Genomic DNA, 12,020 nt, shown 5'->3' on the forward strand with positions numbered 1-12,020 from the left:
AACTAGAGTTGTTTTAAATTACTGTGCATAGGTTTGTCAGTACAATTTCATAGTCATGTTTTTGTTAATATTCACTTTTTATCCATATACTCAAAAAACGGTTCAAAAAGGCAGTTTTTTCGTCTTTCATTTCTTCAAAAACTTTAAGCTTTTCTTCGTCCACTTTCTCTCGCTTTTCACTATAGGATTTTAAGAATTTTAACATTTCTGCAACAGAAGATCGACTTCTTGGCTTCTTACGGCATGTTTTTGTACTTGCCTTGCTCCTTTTTCCAGATGAATCACTGCATGTTTCTCCTGTCAGCGACTCTGAGGAAGATTCATTATCTGATTGTCCATTACTGTTACAGTTTACTGAAGTTTGCTCATCTATCTGCACAGTACTTTCCATTGTACAGACTGGATTTACAGTTACATCTTTTGCGAGACACTCGGAGAGTTCTTTGTAAAACTTCCAACTCTTCTTGTCGTTTGCAGGCTTGTTGTTGTGATCTTCTATTTCCTTTTGTTTTGATGTTATCTCTCCCCACTTTCTCATACACTGCTCGCCAGTAACCAAAGGACCCGAAATCTTCGTAAACTGTTCCGCTATCTTATCAAACACCTCTTTCTTTGTAGCCTTCCAAACATGTGCTTGTGATCAGCACAAGTTGTGATGAGCAATCGAACATCTGAATCAAGCCAGCTTTAAAGGTTGTTACTTGAACTAGTTAAGTTTTCTGAGTTAACAGGCGGCAAGGGTGCATTTGAAACAGCTCCTGTAAAAGGGTGAATGACAAAAGACCTTTTTTATTTACATATACAAAATTTTAGTTGGGAAATAATCGGACCACTCATAGAACCCAAGAGTGAGAATGTAACGTTTTCTTTAATAAATACTACTTACCATTGGCATACATGGCAAAGTTGTGATTGAGTAATGTTTCTAAATCAGGAGCCAGGCCCTGGCAGACTGAGTATTCATAGAAAGCGGAGGAGACGGAAGGCACCAAGCTAGCTGAGCTAGCTATTACCGAAGATATGGTCGTGAGCGGCATGGAACTGGTAAAAACCTTGCAATGTGAGTTCCGGTGGAACACGCAGTTCCATCGGAAAAGTTTCCAACAGGAAAACGAGACAATCTTTTCATTCTTTTCCATTCTTTTTGGAAATTTTCCAGTGAAACGAACCAAAAAATCTTGTTGCAGTTACAACCCAACCGGAATTTCCGGAGTCTCTTGGTAACTGGAAAACGCCCCTTGTTTCCCAGAGACGGCTACAGCATGAGAGCAAATGGCAAGAGATTTAAAGCCTGGGGAAGAACATTGGACCACAGTGTTGATGCTGCCGTTACATTTAACGGTGTGAAAGTTTTCACAACTACTTTCACTGATCAGTACAAACATATTCTCAGCTGTTTGCTCACTTGCGAAGGAAGGAGCAGGTTGGATTGCTCCTGGGGAGTTAGCAATCTTGACTGCCTTCTCCCATATGTTGCTCAAAACGACATCATCAAGAGGGTCCTGAAGAGGTGAAATTCACGATATTGCTTCTCTCCCCTTGCATCACTTTAGCCATGGTCGTCGCTCTCAACTTTCTGACATATGGTATCTCTCTGCTTCACTGTCATTTTGAACCACTGATTTGTAGTGACACTGAAGTAAGTGTACTTCATTGTGTACTCTCCTCCCGTTATGGCCTTCACACACTCATCGTCACAATCCACTCTGAGCTGTTTCATATCCTGAACGAATTTTGGTAGAGACAGTCCTTGTAGTTCTGTTTGTGTTTGATGACGTGATTAGTATTCTCTGAGCTGTGCATGTAGAACCTCTTAGGAGGGTAGCCTAACCCAGCAGATGTTCTTACGTTGGCATGCATCTCTTGTTTGATCATTGATGTAGTTGTGTCAAACCAACAGTCAAAGGTGGGACACTTCTTCTCCCAATCCTGTCGCACAGATTCATACAGGGTGTCAAACATTTCGGGCAAGTCAACATCAACCATTCCTTCGTCGTATATCCTGTCTCCCGTGTGGTAGCCAAAAATCTGGTTTGTGCTTTTTCTCTTGTTAGACTCGTCAAGGACTGTCAGATGTTCTTTGACATTGCTTCTAAAATGGCTCATGCATCTTAGCTTTATAGCAGATGGAAATCCCTCTAAGAAGGACTGTTCAAGGGGTTTCTCTCCATCAGTCCCAAATGCCCGCAAGTCGTCTCTAAGACCAGGACAGTTTTTCTGGACACAATAACGAAATCTGCATACACGCCTTTCCTCAGGTTTTGACTAATAAGAATGGGGCCAATACGGATAGGGTATTCACGAGTTCCTTTAGACACTAACAGGAGGTCTTGATAGGTAACTGGTGGTACACAGTAGTTACCAATATGCGGTTAATACACTTGATACTAATTCTGAGGTGCAGTATGCTCTCAAATTCTGGAACTGCGTGGCCGTTCCTAATGCTAGAAGTTCAGAAACTTGGAGTTGTCATATACCCTGATCTTGCAAACTAGGTGTGATAGCATTTATCAATATGGATTTTGTAAATGGTATCTTCCCACAGAACTAGTTTTAAAGCACTGGTTTCGTCTGCTACTATAGAATCTGTTTTGTATCTCGTCTTTTCACCATTCAGTATAGGTTGTTTGTTCTCAGATTTCACCATGATCTTCACTTTAAGATCAACAGCTTCTTAAATGTTTGCATCCAAAGCTTGTTTGACTGTGTGAAGCCTGTTGTTAAAGTGCCTATGAAGCGAATATTGACCTCTTTTTTCCTTGCTGAAATTTGGAAATTGATTATATAAGAAACATTCTAACTGTGAAATAAATCGTTTTTTTGCACGGGATCACATCTTAAAAAGCGCGTAAAGTTGAGCATTTTTGGAGAATTTTCTAGGCAATAGCCTGGGTTCTAGTCGAAGGTCGTGACGTCATTGATGTGTATCAGTGCGAAGCGCCTCAACTATTTGCAAGAAAATACGAGTAATTTGACTCAACAATTGCGTTTATGAGTATGGCTGAAAGTGACCTGGAGTATTCGTCTACTTCATCTGAGTACGATATCGAGTCTTCGGAAGGTGTGGAGGAAGACAGAGAAATTGTAACAGACCAAATAACACCGTACGAAGGGGAACCGTTTGCAAGTTCCGATGACAATGGCGACGACCACGAGGACGAAGGAGACGAAGATGGGCTAACTCCTGCTTCTTTAGAACGGCGATTCGAAAAAACAGAGCCTCTCCGTTCTTAGTATGCCTATTTTTCATTTCTTTAAGCGGCAAGCTATTATTTTGTTTGGATGAATCGAGCTAAAAACCTGTTTGCACTTGTAAACATATGCACCAGATACACGCACGACTTCTCCTTCTTCAATTTGCAGGTGTACTTGTAACTGCTGCAACGACACCACGCTTGTATCAGCGCGTGAGTTTAGGTGCTGCAGAGAAGTTCTTTGTGCTGTTGGAAAGCTGACATTTGATGGCAGTATTGAACGCATATCCTGTATAACTCAGCATGAAGATTATTTGGCACTAACAAACAATGCAGTGCTCAAGCTGGTGGCACCTTTACTGAGAGACAGAAATGGCAGAGCTTATCAACGGAAAAGTGGCACCGCGGAAAATGAGTAAGTACTTCTTCTATTTATACGTGTGTTGAAATTACTCTCAGTTGGCCTCACTTTCGGTGAGGCCAAATTTTAGTTTAAACTGAGACAGAATTAAAAGTATTACTGCATGAAAACAGCTTAGTGCAAATCAACCCCCAAGGAATATGCTACTACTGTTATCTTTTGGGCACTCTTGCCGTGTCCAATAGATGAATAACCGCGTATTCTCGATGACCTTCACAAAATGTAAGCGATGTTTGATGGAAACTTGTAAAAAAAAAAACAATAACGTTGATCTGTTTGACTCTATGTTATAAATTTTGCATATCTTCTTGTTTGTTTGTTTGTTTGTTTGTTTGTTTTGCCCTGGTACCCAAATGGTTTTTCTTGTATACATGTAGTACTTGTTGTCTGTTGTTCCAAAGGCATAAGACTTTTTAGATTTGGGCGACCACATTTTGCCGTCTGGCGACTGCAAAAATTTGTTTTAGTCTTGGTGCCTGCTTCCATTACCCTGACTTATGTAATTGCTTGGTTTAGCTTGCCTGGTGTGGGTAAAAATGGTTTCGGATGGAATTTAACTTTGCAATATGCTGGATGTTTTCAATCAGCCCTGCTTTTTTAATTTATACCTGCAGTGCTTTTCTTTTAATAAAATTTTATTTACTTCATGTAGGTTTCTCAGAGCCACTGCCTACAGATGGCTTGTTCGTTGGATTTTCGGTTTTTTGGGATGGGATAACAGCAGACCATTGCCAGCATGCATTTACCACAAAGAAGTAGATATGTGACTCATAATTCAACTGGATATGTGCAAGCAGAAGATAGGAATTAGCTGAACTTGCCTGGTAATACACATGCACCAAGCTGATTCAGAGAACTACAGCTGTATGGGACTGTTTGACTTTTGGAAGGTGTCATCAAAAGTTTCATTTGCATTTTTCATCAACTGACTTATTGTCTTAAGTTCATTAGTTACTTTGTAGGTGCTGTCGTATCCTTCATGCAAATAAAATTAAAAATGCCACACATTTTTCCTTACTGCACTGTAGAAAAATAAACAGTGGTAATTTTGTTTTCAGATCAAACATATACTTAGGGTATTTTGTGCTGTATTACCTCTGATTTTATTGTCATCACTATTTTAAAACTGATGGAAACCCGACTGTGGTTTTGTAATGATTATCGATTTTCCCCCAAATTTATATGCTGGACTTCTTTAGGAGTTTTCACTGTCTGGCTAAGTCAGGGTGGCCAGTTTACTTTTTGGTTGATACTCCAGGCAGCAGAACGTTGAGTCATCAGAATTGTAATATAAATCCCTGTTGGTTGTATGGTCTAAAAAATAAATGCTGAGCAAGCAATTTCTGTTAAACAACAAAAAAAATCAATGTTTATTTCTTTCATGCACTTCCTAACTGTTGTAATGGATGCCTAACAAAATACTTGTTGTCTTGAATTTCAAAGAATGATTAAAGTTATACAACACATTACAACTTCACGCCGATTTAAGTGTGTCATTGAGAAATGGGTGACTCCGCTGGATTTTGTTGCCTGAAGGCTCTCTCTATTCCTTTGGGCATTCACTTCGGTAGCCGCGAAATTAACTCGTTTTTACTCGGTTGAGAAAAGGTGAGAACTTTGCAGGAAGACCAAGATGCGAATTCAAAAGACAAGAACAATTGTCTAATTAAGCAGCCTTGAGCCGCGAAGTTGCGAGAGTATTCCTTTGTTCTTGTTATCAATAGGAATTGCGAGGAACACTGCAGACATTTGATGGTTTTAGGCTCTTCGCAAAATACTTTAAGCTGTTATTTATATCAGTGAACGAAGAGTCTTTTGAGAGCTTTAAAAAGAGATCCTAAACGTGGTGTTTTGATCACTGTAAGCCGAGTTTCGATATTTTTCACCAAGCGGTGCTTAGAGCGGCGAAGTTATTATGCTTAATTAAATTTGTGCATGGCATCATCATCTTACCGACGCGTGGAAATCAATACCATCTGTTTAATGATAACTTTTTTACGAAAAAGCTAAAACACTAATTTGTATTCCCTAGAGAAAGCACCTCAGGAGCTATGAAAGAGTCAAAAGAGTTCCAATTGTAATTCACTGTAAGCAAACTGGTATTCGATGTTGTGCGCTTTGTTTGTTACGAGTGAAGACGTAGTCGATCGTAATTAAGTTTATGTTTCTAAAATACTTGCTTCTAGCGAAGAGATTCCAAAATATCAGACCAAAAAAGGAAGAAAAAAAGGGAAACTCGGCGTGGAAGTCGCATACTTAAACAAATCAAGAAATCCATGTATGCGTTTAGCGAACAAAATTTGTTAATTGGTTATTCGTTAGTTTGCAGGACTCGCGATACTGGAGCGGCACGTTGCGAGTCGATGTGATCATGGTGACTCATTTCTCTAGCCTCCCCAGGGAGCTTCCACAGGCCAGCAGAAAACTCTAAAACAAAAGATAAAATATCTCACCTACTTCAAAGGCTTTGCGATCTTCGGAAACATGCTCTATTGTCGGAAATTGTTCGACAAAAGAGAGAACAATAGCTTGAATATATGAATACTTAACGACCCCAAAATTTGGGGTACACACTTAAATCAGCGTGAAGTTGTAATGAAAATGCAAGATGTAAATATAACTTGTTGCAATGATTATTATGAACAAAAAAAGTTGACATATAGGTGAAATTAAGTTTCCCACAATGTTAATAAGTCACAGGGCAGGTGTCACTGGGCATTGATTTCGAGGATGCGCTCTTATAGGCTGATGGCATTTTTGACAAGCTGGTGCTCTTTTCTTGGCTGGAGGCTCAATGACAGATTCTGAGGCAGTACCAGATACCTGCTGATTTGAAGTAGTCTGGAGGGAGTTTTGTTCTGGCTCTGAAATGCAAAACAAAGCATAAACTCGTTTCAAATTAGATATTGACCAGAAGGGAAATTAGTTTAGTTTCGGGTTGCATCACAGGTTAGAAAGGGGTTTTAGGAAACCATAAGCAATTTATTATTATCTATCACAAATGCTCCATTTATGGTATTAAGGACAATGCCTTCATGTGCTACTGCGCATAAATTTTGCGCCTATCGAGATACCCGGGCTTCCTATGGGTGGTGCCTACTAATACAGGGATATTTTGACATGGTTTAAAACCATGCAGAGAAAGCAGAATGCCACCAGAAAAAGTAGAACTTAGCAAGTGCTTTCGGTATGCAAAAAGAAAATTGGAGTAAACCATACATTTTTCAGAGATAATAAAGCACCAATTTGAAAAAAAAATGCCATACATTGCTTCGTATTTTGCTTCATTTTAGAATAATAAAATAAGAGCAACAATAAATATTAATACCCCAATTTTCTTTTTGGATTTCAATATCTCTTGCTAAGATCTACTTTTCCTGCATAGTCATAAACCATGCAAAAAAATATTTGGTATTAGTAGGCACCATCCTAAAACAATATGAAACAACTTTGCACTAAGTGGAAAAACTGTTCAAAGTTTACAAGAGAACTTCTTCCTTAAGGCACAAAATAATGATAAAAAATGTGAATGGAGGAGATGTACCACTTAGTGACAGTTTGACCTTCATAAAAATATTATGGATTATGATATTGGCATCTCTACCTGATGGAAACAACTCAGTCCTAGCTCTTTTCCTAGCTTGTTTGTTTTTTATGGCCTCATCCTTGCCCCGCTGTTCCGGGAACTGGCGGTTCATTGGAGCTGGAACCTTTCTTCGTACTTTTTCGCCATGGCAGAAAGGACAGTAGAGGGTAGAGTAAAAAGCAGCCTTCGTATGTCCTCCACATAGCCTTCAAAACAAAGATTATTTATAGTTACGTTTTTTTTATCCAGTGATTACAAAGAACTAGAACATTGTATGCAATACAGTATGTAAAGCTGTAGTTTAAAAAATTCCAAAAAGGTAATCCACCAGATAATGTACTTGCACAGTTGCACAACCTACCATATGTGGGAGGAACTGCCACTTCTCGTACCACCTCTTCCCCAAGTTTGAACTTTGGATAGGAAACTTGGTAATAAGGTTTTCCATTCTTGTCAGTTTGTGTTTCTCTCTTAACATTCTCATTGAAGTGAAGGCTTGCAAGTATGTGCCTGTAAGACAAGTCATAAGTTACATGTAATTGGGCAAAAAGTGAACTGTGAAGAATTAGGTCAAACATATGATGGGTTGTCTTTTTAACAGATTTTGGAGCAAAATAAATGAAATGGTCATCCTGCATAAATATGTTATTATTATTATTATTAATTATTATTATTATTATTATTATTATCATTATTATAAGATTGCATGTGTCTTAGAACAGGAAACAACAGTTACTTGTTTCAGGGACCCCTATAATGAACAGTATTTTACACATCTTAGGCACAATGCTATACAGATAAATAAATATTGATCTAATTTACAATGTGAAATAGTAAAAAATGAGGCAGGCAGGCTAACCTGCAAAAGGTGCCAAGCCAAGAGAAGTGGATCATCTTAGGGTGCCAATGGTTAAGAGTTGAATGAAAGCCCTCCAGGCAGCTTGTTTGTGTGTCCCCTGATAGTTTCTTTATGTCACCGAGAATCTGAGTGCTTGTCAGGATGGAAGAGAGCTTGTCATATGCTTTTGTGCCTAAATCATTACAAAGAAAGCATGTTATTCCTATTTTTATTTTTATGTTATTAGCTCTGCCATTATGATACCAAAAAAAAAATCACAATCAATATGTCGACGTTGGCAGGGACATCGCAACTGCTAAGTAGCCAATTACTGCGGGCCCAATAAAAATATATGTAAAGGAAAGAAAGAAAAACACATCACATGCAGCGCATTATTGGTACATCCAGAAATCGTCTGGAGTTGCATTTCAAACAGATGGTTTTAAACGTTTGAGGGTTGTCCAGATTGTAGTTCATTCTGACAGCACCAGAGTAGTAGTCATACAGGAGAGATTTAGGAGAGATTTAAACCTAGTAAGAGTAGCATTAGCTAAATCCATTTTGCCAGTGAGTAAGTTCCAGATTCTGGTTCTAATAAGAAAATATTTCCAATATGTTGTAGTTCTTGGGGATAAAGATAGGAAAGGTAGTAGCGGATGCTTGAGTCGTTCTTGCGCTTTCGCGCAGGAGGGGAACAATGGAAGGACTAAGGTGGACTAGGTTATGTGTAGCCTTGTAAAAAGGGATGCGAGTCACTAAAGAAATAGATTCCCTTGGAATGTAGATTCCTTTGGGTTTCTACTCATGAATGTCTCGAGAAGGCAATTTTGTTATGAATATAATAATTTTGCACATTAATTAATAATTAATTGGGTTCAGTGCTGCTAGCAGTAATTATTACTGTACCTATTTTAATCCATTTTCTTGGATTGATCTCTTCGTGGGCACACTCTGTGAACAAGGCATCGGGGTGATCCTTGTGTTTGTTGGCGACATGCCGCATGAAAGATTTCCATTTGGCTAGTATGAGGTTCTCAAAACCTTGGATTGTTGATGTTACACACCAGTAGAGATGATTCTTCACACCTCTCATCCAGTCCTTCAGTAACTCGCATCCCTTTTCCTGGCTGGCCTTGTGTAATTTCTTGCCTATGGATCTTGCCACATGCCAAATGTCAAAAAGATGAGTGGTATGTGGCTGGGACTGCCTGATCCACTTGGCAATTCCTCTGTGGCGATCTGATATAAAAGTGGAAATTGACAATCCCATGCACTGCAGGAAGGTGAAAGACCGCTTTGCCCCCTCTAGTTCCATGGCCCCACTGCTACCTGATTCATTTGCCTGTAATATTGATATTAAGGGGAAAAGGAAATGTGAAAAGAAAGACACAGTAGTTTTTAATTGTCTGAATTTATTGTCAGTGTTATATATCCTCAACTCATAATTATTGTCAGAAATTGTCTTTTTTGTTATAGACCTTTCCAAACAGAGTGATCATGAATTATTAACTTATGCCCCATTTACTAATCCTCGGTTTCCTCATATTTGTCAAATATAATAGTTGTTGTTGTTAATACATGTAATTGCTGCTGAGATGGTATGTTGAATTACTGTTGTAATTGAATTAATGATAATTTATTAAGGTGTTTTTTTTTGGCTCCAAACTAATCTAACTTGTATTAATGCCGGGTCCATTTCCTTAGCAATCATGTGCGGATTAATGACAAAAGAAGAAAGTGGCTATTCATCAGTACTGACTGAGGCTCTGAAAAGAAGTAAAATAAATACCAACTCACTTAAAACAATTACACCTCCGGAAAGTAGGATGTTTTAAGGCCTTTACACAGAATGTGAAAAAGCTTTAAACCATGTTCATTCCTTGCTAAAAACATACGAAAATCAAATGTACATAAAACAGGATAAAATTTACCTGTAGAAGCTCAAAATGGACAATCTTCATAATTGTGGCACAGAACATGGTGTAGGCACCATATTTCGCACTGTGCCCCATGGAATCAAATCGCCCATCGCCGCTCCAAACCACATCTCTTGTTGTTTTTAGCTGGTTTATAAGGGCTGCTCTGTAGATCTCCCAGTGATGCAAAATGACTGGGAACAGAAACTTCTTCTGGTGCTCAAAGTAAGTGCGGGTGGTATATGCACAGAGCCCCATATGTCGAAACACTAAGAGGACTTTGCTGATGGATGCACCAGCAAGGAGCACAGCAAAACTTAGAAGGATGTTTCTGACCGGGTACCTCCCCAGGACTGGGTGATATGGCTGGCTCTTCCAGGTAAAAGGATTTCCCAAGCAATGCTTGCAGTGCTGGATAACAGTGACCATGGTTCCATTTGGCTTGATCTCCACCTTCGGGTTAGTTGACTTGCATCGGAAACAGAACATGGAGAACAGGCTGAGCAGCATACTATAGAAAACAAGGAACTTTGGCTCATTTTCCAAAGGCGTGTTCTTCTCGACCCTTTGATAACAAGATATAAAGATAAATTGGAGGATTAGTAACTTCATATATTTTAATTTATAATAATAATAAAAATTATAAATGCATTGAACAAGCATTTAATTAATGTATATATTGACAAATGTAGGTAGGTCCACACTACAAAGGGAAAAACAAGAAAAACAAGTTATGTGAGAATTATGACCCATACATGAACTTACAGTAATGCATGTCCTGAGGCAAGAGACTGATAACCACTTTCATTGGTTTCCTACCTCACTTTGCTGTCTTTGTCATCTTCTTTCTCACTGTTGGAATTAGCATCCTCCTCTAGCGATGCCCAGTTGGGATCAGCTTCATCTGCATCCTCCTCTGTCTCAGTTGAGAACAAAACTTCTTCACTGGATTGCTGATTTTTGAGTCCATTGCTCTCTTCAGAGACTTCATCTTCCTCATCGCCTTCTTGATCAGAACTCTCAGTACTGTCATTCACAGTGTTGGCCTACATTAAATATAATGAATGGGAACATACAGTACAGTAAGATACCATTATAAAACTCAACAAAGATCCTCCAAATATCAAACTACAAGCTTCAAACAAATAAACATCATAAACTGAACAAACACAATACTCTTGGCAATTGGTGTAAAATGTTAGTGTGACATGGTATATTCTGAGAGAAATTAGTTTTCGAAAACTGAAAAATTCACATGGCTGTGAGGCAAGAATTGCCCCCCAAGCCAAATACAATCCTTGTAAAATCTTGACACTAAAATGTTCAAAGAAAATTGAAGCTTCTACGCTCAGATTTTCAGGACATGCTACGTGTGCCTGGCTCTTTCAACTTCTGAAGACCACTCTATTTCATTACGATGGTAGTTTTGTTATTTTCCTTATGCTATGTGCAAAATACCGTATGTAAACAAAGATTCACCCGTAGGCTCACAAAAGACGAAGAATTTTTATTAGATATAGGAACAGTTACATCATAAGCCTTTTTAAAAAATAATCAACACCAGGAAGAGAAATTTCAGGGATAAAGAATTGTTGTTAGACCTGGTAACACCTGCTCGCTACTACACTCACATGTTTGAGTTGATCCTTGCGCTCCTGGTTCCGTTTCCTAAGGTAACAATTTTCCTTTTGAAATCGTCTAAGGCTTTTGGACAAGCGAGAACACTTATCACACGAAGGTGGACTAGGAGGCCTTTCCGCACCGACAGGAGTTTCGATGACACATTGCAGTGTCGGCTCCTGATTTTCTGTCAAAAGTACACCTTCCTGGCGTTGTGTCGGATCACTGCAATCAAGACCCTCTTGATCGATAGCTGCCTCTGGTGACGTTATTGAAGCTGAGGTGGATGGCGCTGCATTTAAAAGCTCTCTCATTGTCTAAATTAAAAGATTAGTCACAACAGTAAGTCTGAATTAGGGGATCGTGTCATTGTCTCACTGGAAACCGCATTGAATTGAGCGATATTCCAACAAATCAACATTACATTCTACACTCACCATCCTTC

The 12,020-nt window shown here is 38.9% G+C and overlaps 3 pseudogenes across 2 annotated transcripts; 1 reads left to right on the forward strand and 2 right to left on the reverse strand.

Annotated features, from left to right (window-relative positions):
• The window catches only part of LOC146472466 (uncharacterized), a 46,972-nt pseudogene extending 45,935 nt beyond the window's left edge, over positions 1 to 1,037 (reverse strand).
• Positions 1,038 to 2,723: 1,686 nt separating this feature from the next.
• On the forward strand, positions 2,724 to 5,073 carry LOC146472473 (uncharacterized; annotated as a pseudogene). The gene is made up of 3 exons (XR_014866573.1): positions 2,724 to 3,233; positions 3,364 to 3,609; positions 4,268 to 5,073. The product of XR_014866573.1 is annotated as an uncharacterized LOC146472473 (transcript).
• A 1,146-nt stretch (positions 5,074 to 6,219) lies between these two features.
• On the reverse strand, positions 6,220 to 10,465 carry LOC146472474 (uncharacterized; annotated as a pseudogene). Its single transcript, XR_014866574.1, has 5 exons — positions 9,971 to 10,465; positions 8,946 to 9,381; positions 8,061 to 8,232; positions 7,563 to 7,711; positions 6,220 to 7,407 (listed from the first exon to the last, which is right to left on the reverse strand). The product of XR_014866574.1 is annotated as an uncharacterized LOC146472474 (transcript).
• Positions 10,466 to 12,020: the final 1,555 nt, after the last annotated feature.

Source organism: Pavona decussata, unplaced genomic scaffold (assembly GCF_977016875.1).
Source record: "Pavona decussata unplaced genomic scaffold, jaPavDecu1.1 SCAFFOLD_98, whole genome shotgun sequence".
NCBI classification, from domain to species: Eukaryota; Metazoa; Cnidaria; class Anthozoa; order Scleractinia; family Agariciidae; genus Pavona; species Pavona decussata.